Below are 14,482 nucleotides of genomic sequence, written 5' to 3'. Positions count from 1 at the left end.
GAGGAAGGGCCGTGCGGCGTCCTCCATCCCGGTGCTACTGCCACGCGTCAGCGGCGGGGCGGCCGGGACGTTGGGGCGCGGCCGGCGGGGCGGCGCCGCTGCGGGGCGCGGCCGGGGCGCCGGGGCGCGGCCGGAGCGGCGGGGCGCGGCCGGCGGGGCGCGGAGGGGCTGCGGCGGGGCGCGGACGGCGGGGCGCGGAGGGGCTGCGGCGGGGCGCGGACGGCGGAGGCGCGGGCGGCGGGCGGAGGCGGAGGAGGAGAGGCGGAGGCGGCGGGCGGAGGCGGAGGAGGGAGGCGGAGGGGCGGCGGAGGCGGAGGAGGGAGGCGCGGAGGCGGAGGGCGGAGGGCGGAGGCGCGGGCGGCGGGCGGAGGCGGAGGCGGAGGAGGAGAGGCGGAGGCGGCGGGCGGAGGCGGAGGAGGGAGGCAGAGGGGCGGCGGAGGCGGAGGAGGGAGGCGCGGAGGCGGTGGGAGGCGCGGAGGCGGAGGGCGGAGGGCGGAGGGCGGAGGCGCGGAGGCGGAGGGCGGAGGGCGGAGGCGCGGGCGGCGGGCGGAGGCGGAGGAGGCGGGGTGCGGGCGGGCGGAGGAGGAGGAGGAGGGGCGCGGGCGGAGGAGGCGCGCGGGGGCGGCGGGGCGGTGGAAACGGCCGTTGGAAGAAATTAAAGAAAAATAAGATTGTGGGGTATAGAGGATGCAAATAGAGGATATCGTTGGAGTTAGATTTAGTATAGGGAATGAAGTTGATATGGAGGATGAAAAATAGGGAATAGAATTTGGAGCACACCGGTGGAGATAGCCTTAGCATGCTGCGCACACCGAGAAAGGTGACGTGCCGGGCTGGGAGCCTGGGACTCGGCCTCTGAGTCCAGGTTGGCCCACGGGAGAAAAACGATTGGGGCTGGTCAAGAGGTCCCATGAGTCAGCAAGAAAAAGGAGACGAAGGGAGAGGGAAAGGAGGAAGGAAAAGGCCGATGGTTGGGGTCAGAGTGGCGAGCGAGTTCGATCATGCTCGGGTGGAGGTTGAACACGAAAACGAGCTAATGATGCTGGTTGAATGCGAATGGGCTATTCGAGAGCATGAAACAGAGGAGATGGAGGGATCGGGCTGGGCCGTTGTCGGGTCAGTTCGGGGTCTTGCAACCATGACGCAGGTCACCACAGCGGGTACTTACAACACCGGAGATATTATTGGAAAACATCAAAATCGTGCTACGGCTCTGTTTCGAGCGGATTTGATCGGGGAGATAGATTAGAGGATAGGAAACTCAATAGGGCATCTGAGGGTGGAGGATAAAGATTAGAGAAAAAAATGCGGATGGTAATATAAAGGATCGGTCCTCGACGAGAAATTGGAAACTAAAGAATAGGAAAAAGGAAAAGGGAAACGGCTTGGAAGCTTACTGGCATCACTTGAAAACTTTTAGACAACTCCAACTCAACCAAAAGCCTCGGGTCCATTTTTTTACCAAAAGTGACGAACGAGGATGTGGTGGTCGAGAGCATGGTACGGTTATAGGATTTAGGTTGGATTGGGCTGAGGGTTGAATCCGGTCCGAGAAGAAAAGAAAAAGGACTCATTCTTCTGGAATATATTTTTATGCTGAAAATAAATCTAGAAAATTCTAGATAATTCTTTTTTTTCAAACCACGAAAAGTATATTTTGAGGATCCGAAAATTCAGGAAAAATCCTGGAGAACGAGGAGTCCAAATAAAATACTTAGATCTCATGAAAATATTTCAGAGCCTTCTAATAAATGGATTTAGCTCTTGGGAAAAAAAAGAGAATAATTGCCAGAAATTTTTTGAATAATTCTAAAGGCTAAAAGATATTCACATCCTAAAATTAAATATTTTAAGGCGTGACACGTTGCAGCACAACTCGTATGGCGATTGCCACAAGCTTTCCCCTTCTTTCGCAAGGGAGCTTCCTGATAGGGCTCGGCACCTCTTTGCGCCAAAAAAATGGGCTAGTTTCATCATCTAATCGGTTCATGATCGACACACATAGCAGTATAATTGTCAGTTTAAAACTCACCAAAGTTGGCTTGGGGTACTATTACTGTTATCTCAAGGATTTCTATGTTATATTGTCAGTTTGTCACATAATGTTTGTTCTTAATTTTGCATACACGCACATGGTCTTCATCAGCTGAAGTCCAGGCACGTATGTTTCATTAGTTTTGCATGATTTAAGAGCTTTTAGGACTTGAAGACGAGGAATAGGAAGCCAGGGCTTATTAGAGTTTAGAGACCTTTGGAATGATGAGGCCAGCTATGAAGTTTGGCAGCCTGGAGCATACCCAGAACAAACGTGCTGAGCTTCTTCATCTGGGTACTCCACGCAGGTGTGCAGGTGTTCGATCAGAAAAAAGATGGCTGACCGACAGCAACAGAGAGGATCGGTATGATCCGATAACAAGTTCGATAGAACCTTCCTAACCAGCTACGGTTCCAGCTAATAAGACGTTACTTATGCACGCAAGTGCCGGACTCTCCATCGAAGCTATCAATCCGGCCGATCGATCCAAACTGAACATCTGCTAAGCGCAGCTCGCACTATGGAAGCCCTCGGCAAGCGGAAGCGCGGCGACGATGCCAGCGGTGGCGACGCCGCCGGCTGCTCGTCGGGCGGCGGCGACCGGCTGAGCGCCCTGCCGGACCACCTCCTCCACGAGGTCATGTCCCACATGAAGGCCCGGCAGATGGTGCAGACGTGCGTGCTGTCCCGGCGGTGGAGGCACCTCTGGCCCAAAGTCCCGTGCCTCGACATCGACCAGCGCGAGCTCAACGCCGGCCACGACAAGTTCGACGACTTCGCGTACTTCCTGCTGCGCAAGGTCTCCGTCGCCCGCCTGGACGCGTTCCGGTTGCACGTCAACGAAGGCTTCGACCGGGGCGGCCTCGTCGGTAATGCGTCGGCGTGGATCCGCCGCGCCATCATGGCCAGCGCCCAGGCGCCACCTGCGCGCGAGGGGCTGACGAGCTCCGGCTCTTGGCGGCTCAGAAGGCTGCACCTTTCCGGCCTGCGCCTGGATGGGCTCTTCGCCGAGCACGTCAGGTCACGGTGCCCGTCCTTGGAGGATCTGGAGCTGAGGGTCTGCAAGTGTCGATTGCGCGCGATCGCCTCCAGCTCGCTGGAGAGCCTGTCCCTGATAGGCTGCTCATGGGCGGGCAAAGAATTTTCCGAGATCTCGTCGCCCACGCTGAAGAACTTGGTTGTCGACCGCGGCTCGAACGACGACATCGACTCTCCGTTCGTCGTCACGGCCCTGGCTCTTGCTAGTCTGTTCCTGGTCGTGACCCCTTACAACTTCCCTGGCGGCGTTTCCTTCGGCGAGATGCCATCCCTTGCCAGGGCATCGGTTCATCTGAAGGAACGCGAAACACTAGCGAAGCGTGCGCACCTCAGAAGCCATCTGTTCAAGATTCTTCGCAGCGTGTCGAACGTGGCTAGTTTGGAGCTTAATGGCTTCGACGTGACGGTATGTGTGCTTGTGCATTGTCTATCGTCTTCTTATGCTGCTGCTGCTTCCCTTTCGCTCTATGGATTCATGTGCTGTGTTGTGTTGTGTCATCCGACATACATACCCCAGGTGAAAGCAGGTGAAGAATCCACAACATTCCCAGAATTCAGCAACCTAAGGACCCTAGAATTGGACCAATGTGGTCTTGGGCATGATATCCATGTATCAGGGCACATTCTTCGGAATTCACCCAACTTGGAGAAGCTCACTTTAACTTATATCGAAGTCATGTTGGAAGGTATAGTATGTTTAAGCTTTAAAATTCCTTTCATCATCTCACATTTTTTACACTTGCCAGCATGTCTTGAACAATGTAAGAAAAAGAAAGAGAAAATTCCCTATATGACATCAGATAAAAATGTGGTTCCCGATACAACACTAGAAAATTTTGCCTCTCTTATTTGATATCGGGATTTATTTTTCATTCCTTTCTCGATATTTATGTTCCATTTAACATCGGGATATATTTTTTCCCTTTCTTGACACTTCCGTTAGTTTGGCTGGTATATCCCACCTAAAAGATATTTTTACCCCTCATCTTATCTAGTGATATACGGTGAGTTTCATGCAGCTACATCTAGTCCAGAAATTCTTGTTATATATGGTGAAATATATAGAACACACAACAATGAAATTATTAATTGTGTTGTGAATTATGCATAGGATAATATAAAGCTGCACATTGTGTTTGTCAATTCCAACAAATTTAGCTAGATAATTATTTAGTAAAAAAGAGATTAATGATCCTTCCATTCCAGAACTTACCCCAAACATGCATTCTCGAAAACAAATATTATAGGATCGATGTCCACTCTATAGAAAAATAAATTTTCCTATGAGCTATCATGTATGTATATGAGAACCAATCAGATTAGGAGGAAAAGGCCATATATCATGGGTATTTTGGTCCACGTATCAAATATCTGACATATTGAGAATGAATTTGATAGAGTTTCTAATGGACCTAACTGAAATGTCAAGAAAGGAATGAAAGCTAAATCTCGGTGTCAAATAAGGGAGACAAAATTTTGTAGTGTCATATGAGGAATCAGATTTCTATTTAGTGCCATATAGGAAATTTCTTCAGAAATGAGCATGCAAGTTGCACAAGACTATTATGCCTTCTCTGTCCTTGCCAATGCCTTTTTTTTTTCTTTCACTTCATTTGTGTATTGAATTTAACTCCAGGTGCCTGTTGAGGGACCCCCTTCATATCCAGAATTCAAGAACATGAGAGCCTTGATACTGCACAACTACGACCCAGATGATGATTTCCAGACATTGGGACGCTTTCTTCAGAGTTCACCTATGTTGGAGAAGCTTACTTTGCAATGTTGCAAGGTACAATACTGTCCCCTTTTTTTACTTCGTGCAATCACATGTGGCTAAATTCAGTTCACTGTCTTACACCTTTTATGGTGTGCTAGCAGTCCTCAAAAGATACAAGGAAAAAGAAAGGAACCTCAAAGATGAATAACATCGACCAAAACCACATGGACGTCCGGTGCGAGAACCTCAAGCTTACAAAAATCATATACAAAGATGACGATGTTGGCCAACTTGTTCAGTTTTTGCTGCGATTCTCGAGGAATCTACCGAACAATAACAAGACTAATCAAGATTGACTAGTGTCATCGTTAGTCTCCAGCGCCTTGTGCGTGGTCTTGTGACCTAAGGGCTCCTCTGAATTCTGCTTGCATGGTGCATGCCCTTGGCTAACTGAAGTGTAAGCATATATAATTTTTCCCTCTCAACCCCTTTAATCAGAGATACAGGGAAAAAGGATTGTTTTTCTCAATCTTTTGGAGTTCCTCTTACTAGTATACCGTGCGCACTTTAAGCATCTGGTTGCAATTCTAAGAAACACTTGTTGCATGCACGCCCTGTGTAACCACAAAAATATATAATATTTTGCGAAAATATTTATCCACTGATCAAGAATTATTGTTACTATTATTTATATTTAGTTATTTATTTTCTCAAGTGAGTTGAAGGTTTCGTAATTTCATTTGGACTCGTCAAAGAGAAAACAAGCTCGTAGCTACTCCTAATAAGAATCTCCAACCAAAATTTATCAGCACGTTCGTCAGTCACCCTTAAAGAACTCTAGGAAAACTCTTGGTTATATTAAATGAATTTGGATGCCTAAGATTTTCTACAAAGAATCGATAATCCGATAAAAAAAATCGAGAAATGTTGAAAATGCAGCAGCGTGTCCGTGTGCTGCTGCTACCTCCGCCGCCGGCCGGCCGACGTACGCGCTACTCCGGCGGACCGGCACAGCATATCCTGTTCCACCGGCGGCCGGCCTTCCGTCGAAAGTATCTACCCAGAGCCACAGTGCCACACGCGTTCACGCTCGCTGCGCGCTTGGTAAAGCACGGTCTGGCTGGCGACGACGACAAGTCAAGGCTCTCCAGAGCGGTTGGGCCCTCTTTTAATGGTAAAATTGTTCTTAGTATGTGCCTTCCTTTTGGTCTTCTTGGTGTGTTCGTTTCCGACTACCTAAAGTTTAAAGGGATCACATCAAAGAGAATCTTGTCATTTAGAAGTATTAAATAAAGTCTAATTACAAAACTAATTGCAGAACCCTAGTGCTAATTCGCGAGACGAATCTAATAAGGTATATTAGTCCATGATTAGCGAATAATTACTGTAGCATCATTGTGGCAAATTATGGATTAATTAGGCTCATTAAATTTGTCTCGCGAATTAGCACACAGCTGTGCAAAAAATTTTATAAACAGATTTTATTTAATACTTCTAAATAGCAAGATTCTCTTTGATGTGATAGGTCTAAAGTTTAGAGGGTGGGAAACGAACATGCGCATGTGCCTTTTGGCCTTCTGCAGAGGAAGCGCTCCAGGCAGGACACTCCACGGAGATCGAGGCGAAAGGAAAGAGGGCCCGTGCAAGAAGCAGCAGCAGCAGCTTGACCGGCGGCGACCGGCTGAGCTCCCTGCCGGATTGCCTCATCCACCACATCCTGTCCTTCATGAAGGCCCGGCAGGTGCTGCGGACCTGCGTACTGTCCACCAGGTGGAAGCACCTCTGGCGCTCCGTGCCCTGCCGACATCGACCAGGAGGAGTTCAAGACTGAAGACCCGAACCACGATTGGGAGAAATTTGAGGACTTCGCCGACCACCAGCTTATCCCTAATAATATTTCCATTGCGCTCTTGGATACATTCCGTCGGCATGTTAGAGCTTATTGGGGTCAGCATGCAGCCAGATGGCACCCGGGCACCTGGCATGCAGCGCTAGGGATTGAGCTCAAGCTCCTGGCGCCTAAGAAGACTATACCTTTCCAACTTATATTTGGATGACAATTTCACAGAGCATGTCAGTTCAGGATGCCAAAATTTGGAGGATTTGGGGCTGAAAGGTTGCAGGTGTACATTTCATGAGATCAGCTCCCACTCACTGAAGAACAAAAATTGCGAGTTCAGTAAACTTTCTGCAATTACATCACCGGCACTGAAGAGCTTGGTTATTGAGAGCTACAGCTGTGAAGGACTTTACTCTCAGCTAGTTATTATCACTGCCCCTGCTGTTGCTTATCTGCTCCTGTACGTGGAAGCTTGGCACTTTAAAGGTGGTGTCTCATTAGAGGAGATGCCATGCCTTGTCAAGGCCTCGATTCGTCTAATGAGTAATAACGTAGAAAGTAAACTCAGACAGGATCGACTCAATCTTCTTTGCGGTGTGTCTAATGTGACAAGTTTGGTGTTGTCGGGTTTCGAGACAATGGTTTGCCTTCTCTGTCTTCACTGATGTTTCCTTTTCTCTCGTATTCATCTTTGTCGTGTGTGACAAGCTTGGTGGGATCAAGTTTTCAGACAATATATTTGTTCGAAACAAAAGTTTCCAGACAATATTATGCTTTGTCTTCATTGGCGTTTCCTTTTGCACTTTCATTCATGCATGTTGTGGTGCCTTGCATACACCAGGTGCTTGGTGAGGATCCGGTGACATTCCCGAATTTCAGGAATCTCAGGACCTTATTCCTGGGCTACTGTGATCTTAGTGAATAGTGATAACTTCAAGACACTGGAATATTTTCTGAAGAATTCACCAGATCTGGAGAGGCTAACCCTTCGGTGTTGCAAGGCATATTATTGTACTTTGGCCTTTTGAGTATGTATGTAGCTCAGTTCATTTCATTTTCTTACATTCCTTTACAATGCAAACAGTTTTCAAAAGATCTTAAGAAGAAAAAGGCGAAGTCAAAGAGGGCATCATCTTCCCAGTGTCTCAACTTGGTGGATGTCCAGTGCGAGAATCTCAAGCACATTGAAATCATATATAAAGATGATGATGTCCGCCAGCTGGTTGAGCTATTGTTGAGCATTTCGGCGAGTCTGCCAAAGAATAATATAAAACTTACCAAAGTTGAGTAGTACTAGAACATTCGGCGCGCGCACCGCGCTCTACCATATGCTCGAATAAATATAAATAATACAAATTCAAGAAAAGTTAATTTTCATATTGAATAGGATCACAATCACCAAATACGATATACCTCATTGCACGAATGGTATTGAAGTTACACTTGTATGAAAAATATAACGTTACAAATTGCTTCTTCCTGAAAATAAATTAGAACAAAAAAGAAACAAAAAAGAAACAGAATTGTTATTCCCTGCCTAAAAGATCAACCAAGGCTACATTTCCCAAAGTATTTGATTGCCAAAGACCCTTCTGCTTTATCTTAACGATATGTGGCTTTGAGAAAGGAAAAAAAATAAATGATAAGAATTGCACTTGCGGAATTGCTAGATATTATACTATCATAGATGTGCATATATCCAATTTTTATGATTTAAGCTCCACTAAATTTGCAGCAGAATAGTATGCATCAATATATTTCTAAGACTGAATTTGCCTGCACTTAAAATTCAGCCAAAGCATTATACAGTCAAATTCAGTCAAGGCATTATACAGCAGTAACTAATTTCTAAGCATTATGGGTAATCACACATTCTATTTGAATGTAGAACTGTACATGACCCAATCCTAGCATAACCACTTTGGGCAAGAAAACTAGAGGCTGAACTAATTTTATGAAGCCCTGGGATTAAAAACTGATTTGTAAGATGGTTTGATCTGATCCAAACCTAAGCATCATAAGTCCATAACTCAAATTCTAATTCAGAGGGAATATGGATATATTTTTTATGGCTTCAATCACTGCTTAGTACTAAGAATAACATGTTGAGAAGAACAAACAGAAAAACAAAAGTGTAAACTTGTAATTCTCTCTTTGTTTTATAATATAAAAATAAAATATACTCGTGTATTGCATAAATCATGCTTGTTTTGTATTCTTGAACAAAAGGAAGTAACAATACTTGACATTTTGTATATAGCAATCATCTTTCTACATAGATTGTTCACATGGCCACATGGAACAAATTGCGCATTAGAAATATGAAGCCTTATAACATCAGGTACAATTTATCAAGTGAAACATAAAAGAAGAAAAAAAGGAGGCTGGAGATGCATGGTGGTGTAAGCAATTTCTTACTTCACGTGCTGTAGGAAGGGGCAGCACGATGGCGTCAGGGGAGAGGCGGAGGAGGGTCACACAGCAGCAAAATCTATACTGTCGTCTTCTTCTCTCGTTTGCTTCTGCTTGTTTGCTCGCACAGCAGCAAAATCTAGGATCACACAACAAACCTAGAGTAGCTCTCAATGAGCGCATAGATTGCAAGAAAGATGGTACCTCATCCACAGCAGTGCCTCTACCACTCTTGTGTAACCAGATGTTCAAAAACATTCAGAGTATTCTGAAAAAGTTTAAATCCTGCTGCTCCTGTTCACGACGCTCCCAGCTGGCACAAGGAAAACAAGTCTAAATCAAAAAATACATTTCCAAGACTGAGGTAAGAGTGGCTCTACTCACGAAAGGATGATTTTTGTTGGCACACAAAGCATAGCCGAAGGAAGCATGAGATATGAGAATATGCACGTTTCGGACGTCAGATGCAAGGAAGCACGTAGAGAGCCCCTTTCATGGTCTGAGATCGCCGACACCATTGTGACCAGCAGCACGTCTGAAACAGTACAAACAGCTCTATGTCAAACCAAGGCAAAACAATCCGAGAGCTTTAAGTAGGCTTCGAACAGCGAACAACTCAAGTGTTGAAGAGAGGACACCCTAGATCTGGCTAGGGATCGGGACTGGGAGAGGGAGCGAGGGGGCTCTGAACCAGGCTGAGTAGATAGATAAGGACAAAGGGCACAGTTGGCGGCCGAGGGGCGCCGCTTCGTGATACTGGTTGCCGCGGCCACGGCCGCAGTTGATGCGCCCATCGACGGCGCCGGCGCTGCCTTAGCGGACCCCAAATACGCTCCGCCTCACCCAATGGCGGCACTCAGCTCAGCGCAGGGGCCGAGAGTGCACCGATCTAGCTGTCCTCGCTTCTTGGTGACCGGGCGGGGCAGTGGCGGCTAGCGGTGTGGTCCCGTGGCTCGACAGCTAGACAAAACTGCGGCCGGGGGCGTGGTCTGCGCGGGGTTGCAGCCCAGCGAAGCGGAAGCGGGGCACGCATGGCCGGATGGCAGCTAGCGGGGCCCTCATGGCTTTGCGTGGCCCGTGCGACGCGGGGGGTGGGGGTGGGGCTGAAGAGGCTGAGGCCAAGCTCAACGGAGGGCTATGCGCTGGAGCAGCAGGATGAAGCCTCGACGGAGGGCGTGGCTGCCGAGCGTGGTGAGGATGGCGGTGCTGGGAGGGTTTCTCGCTCCTAGCGGCAGCATCCATGGCTCGCAAGACGAAGTGCACGGTGCACGACGTTTGGTTGGTCCGCACCCCTCTGGACCTTTGGTTCGCCAGCTACGCACGGGGCCACGATAGAGTTGGGCCACCACTCAGCGACAGAGGTGCGCTGAGAGAGAGGATGAGTGCGGTAGCCTGTCATAATTGCTAACGCAGCAGAGGAGTGGCTTGCTGGTAAGGGAGTGGGCGTGCGAGACGAGGCTCTGGTGCCCAGCGTCTGTGTCCACCCACCATAATTTGTCTTCTATTTTTCGCTGACATGTGGGGCTATAGTGTACTTGGCCCACTTTTCTCGCTTCCAGAGAGAGAGAGAGAGCTGTGTTGAAGGAAAGGAATAGTTATGGGCCACTACGATAAATGTCAGCGCAGGGCTCCACGTGTTTTTTCCTTGGCGCGCCCCTGGGTAGAGAGGAGAGTGTGCATTGGCGCTAGCGCTGATCGACACGGTGGATTCTTTCGCGTGGAGCGCGGAGGAAGCAGCAAAACGGAGTAGGTTTTAATCAACATGATTATCATCAGTTCACAGATCTTCACGTTCTGGGTTCACTGAATTTTGTATGCTTGCCCTGCTGTAATAGCCTAGTGGTACCATGTACCTTTGACGGTTCCAAGATTATTTATGGGCTAAGTCTTTTGCTCTATGGACTATGGTATTGATCTTTAGCTGTTTCTCTACACATGTATCCTTTGCTTAAGCCTTAAGGCGATGCTTGGTTCTAGGCCTTTTGAGCCCAATGGAGCTACATTATCAATTTCAAATCAGAACTGAAAGTTTCATATTTGCTTCTTCCTCAAAAGTTTTGAAACTAAGACCCTGAGTTCACTTGATCAGCTTTTCTATCTCCAGCCTGTGTCCCTTCCCATGTGTATGTACTGCTTCTCTACAAAGTAAATACCAGTCTGTCTGCCCTGCATTTTATACTGTTATGGGATAAATAGAGTGCTGATATTATTAACATTTTGATTATGAAGAACCATAGCCGGTCCATTCACGAATAATATAGATTGGTTCCGACACTGCCGATCCCCTGTGGTTCTTGAGCGAGATCTTTTGAGAGCTACAGCTTTCGCACAGTTCTAGGAAAATGAAGGATTCTTTTGAGTGAATGAGTTAAGTTATGCTTCTGCTGTAAAGATGCATAAATAGTATTATGGTTCAGAGCTGGTACTGTACAATGTGCAGTACAGCCACTGAGCTACAGGCCACGATGCCTGACATTCCTGAATGAGCTTCAGGTCTACGTTTGCATTCGACCTGGGGTTGTTGAGTTCAGCTTCGGTGCCGGCCCTGTTTGGACGGCGAAACAGTATGCTGGGGCCGTGCCGCGGGTGTCGTCCGACCCCCACACTCTCGACTCGTTGCGGCGCGCAAAATGAACTGCGGAGCCTTGGCAGGTTGTGCCGGCGCTGGCGCCGGAGCTCTGGCCACCAGCCAAACGTCTACCAGAACTGTTGCGCGGACGTGGCGAGTTCGCCGAGTTGTGGCGCAATTCGGCCAATAACCAGGGCCTAAAGTTTTTTGTTTACTAAACATGTGACTAAAACCTTTAGATCTCTATCATGCATGTTTTGTGATCCCGACAGTTCTCAAAAGATTACGAGAAAACGAAGGGGAAGACCAAGTTGCAGAAGCCATTGCCTTCCCGGTATCCGAACCTCTTGAAGGTCCAGTATGACCTCAAGCTTACTGAAATTGTAGCCTTGCCTTTATGTGATGCCTCGTTCTCAAGTTAAACCTTCTATTAAGAAGTTGCATGTTTCACAGCAAACCCAATGTTGCAGGTTTGCTTCCATTTTTATACCTGTTCGTTCAAGCATAATGGAGGCATGTATGCCCTTCGGAAACTAAATCTGAGTTCACTTGATCAACTTTTCGCATTATCTTATGCTACTCTGTGCACGGAAATTCCTATCTGTGACCCCCCACACTTTGCACTGATGCAAGACAAACTTTGTGAAGTGTGAAGAAATAATTAACATTTGATTCTGAAGAACCATGGCTGATCCCTGTAGTAGCACAATGAACATCCACCGACACTACGGGAAACGGCTACTTTGCCGAGTGTCAAAAACACTCGGCAAACCTCTAAAAACACTCGGCAAAGGCTTTGCCGAGTGTTGCACTCGGCAAAGGACACACGGAAGAGAAAATGTCGACAAAGGGAACTTTGCCAAGTGCATTTCGTCGGGCTCTCGGCAAAACCTTTGCCGAGCGCAAAGTCCCGCACTCAGCAAAATTTAAGCGCCGTGACGGAGCAGGGACATAACGGACGATTTGCCGAGTGCCGGAGGCACTCGGCAAAGATTGTTACTTTCCCAAGTGCCAGATGCCCGGCACTCGGCAAATATTACTTCTTTGCCAAGTGCCAGGGTTATGACACTTGGCAAAGATTCTTCAGATTTTGCCGAGTGCAAACACTCGGCAAAGTGACCAGAATTACCTATTTTAATCTGTTTTTTCTATTTTATCCACACATATATATCAGAAAAATATATATCATCACAAAGACCACCAACATCACATCTATATCACAAACATCATATCTATATTACAAACACAATTGATTCACATACATATCCCAAATCGGTTCACAAACATATTATCATTACAGACCACAAATATATCACAAATATGCATATCTCACAATATAGTCCATATAATCATGAGATGTCAAAAAACATGAGAAGTCTACAGAAACGGGATAAGTGACAAAAATCATCATCAAGACCTCCAACCCGGCGACCTCCAACCCGGCGTAGTTGGAGAAACATGTGGGTCATTTGAGGCCGCCGATTGATTCTGCAAAGAGGAGAAGCGATCGCATGTGTGTGACAAGATAAATGAAGGTCAGACATGGCTCAAACTTATCCATACTCACAGGAGTAGAAAACTCAGTAGGAGGTCGAGGTGAAGCGAACAACGAAGGTGGTGGAGCTACACCCGCTGCGGCACCAAGAGTCTGCATGTAGGCAAACATATCCCTCATCCTGTGCTCGTTCTCCACACGTAGCCTCCTCTCTTCTTCTAATTGGGCCTGCAAAATTTTCACTCCAATATTATAATAATACAAAGAAATGGTATACAATAATCAATGAACGACGAATAAAGAAGAAATGACCTGGAGTGCCTGTATTCGGTACTGTGAAGTGTCTTGCCGAGGTCGTATGCTTGGGCTCACACTCGTGCTCCTTGCTCTAATCTGAGATAGAGTAGGAGTAGAGGACGAGTCGATTGCGCCGTCGGCAATCCAATACCGCCCATGATTCTTACCTCCTCCAACCCTCATGACGACTTCTCCATCAAGATCCTCGGTGGCCGGATCAAACTCTGGACCATGGACCTCCCTTGCCATCGTTGTATACGCACTGAGGCGGGTATGGACCATCGGGTTGCTATATGCCTGGGGCTCGTCCTCCGGATTGTAGTTGATGTCAGACGTCGCCTTGCCCTTGTGGGACATAGCATATGCCTTCAAGAGGGAGCAAGGTTGGCCACCATGTGACGACGATCGCAAGAAAACAAGCAAGACGATTAGAAATCATGCATAATTGAGAGTTACATTAAATAAATTCATTCGCGTACCCATGCTTCTGCGCATCCGCTGAGGCTGCGACTGCCTTGATGGTGTGTTGCACCTAGCATCATCAAACACCGCTCCCGACAAGCGTTGTGCGACTCCTCCCACACGTCGGAGCACCACTTGTGCACCATCTGTCGCCAGCACTCTTGATGCCTCAGGCACCAATAAGGAGTCATCTACAGGGCATCAAGTATTTGACATATTAGAAGATGAAATTAAGCCTGCCTAATGCAAAAAAGAATGCATATTAATTTTCTTTATTTACCTGCAAGTACTGCTCCTCAGTCAAAGACATGGTTCTTGCTTCCGTTTTGGTGACCTTCTCTCCAAGAACGGTGCCGTGAAAACTAATAATGGCCTGGATACGCGCCTCATAGTGCATATCCATGACTCGTTTCTTACAGACTTTGGTAGCCACCACATCAGCTTTGTCCTCAAATCCATCCTCACATCTGAAGAAATCCTGCATGCAAACACGATGTATACCATTCATTTTTTTTAAGAATGTGAAATGAATGCAATGTATTTAGCACTTACCCACAGCTCTTGTTTCACCCGCTCCGCCTTATTGTTGAATACCCTGCCATCCCGATCTTCAGCAT

At 47.4% G+C, this 14,482-nt stretch overlaps 1 long non-coding RNA gene and 1 pseudogene across 1 annotated transcript; one reads left to right on the top strand and one right to left on the bottom strand.

The window, feature by feature from the left end:
• Positions 1-2,555: 2,555 nt before the first annotated feature.
• LOC112900709 lies at positions 2,556-7,921 on the top strand (annotated as a pseudogene).
• A 208-nt stretch (positions 7,922-8,129) lies between these two features.
• LOC112900463 lies at positions 8,130-10,329 on the bottom strand. The gene is made up of 3 exons (XR_003230202.1): positions 9,427-10,329; positions 9,247-9,355; positions 8,130-9,152 (listed from the first exon to the last, which is right to left on the bottom strand). It is a non-coding gene; the product is annotated as an uncharacterized LOC112900463 (long non-coding RNA).
• Positions 10,330-14,482: the final 4,153 nt, after the last annotated feature.

Source organism: Panicum hallii, chromosome 7 (genome assembly GCF_002211085.1).
Source record: "Panicum hallii strain FIL2 chromosome 7, PHallii_v3.1, whole genome shotgun sequence".
Lineage (NCBI taxonomy): Eukaryota > Viridiplantae > Streptophyta > Magnoliopsida > Poales > Poaceae > Panicum > Panicum hallii.
Note: the sequence above shows the minus strand (reverse complement) of the source record. Positions and strands in the feature narration are given on the sequence as shown.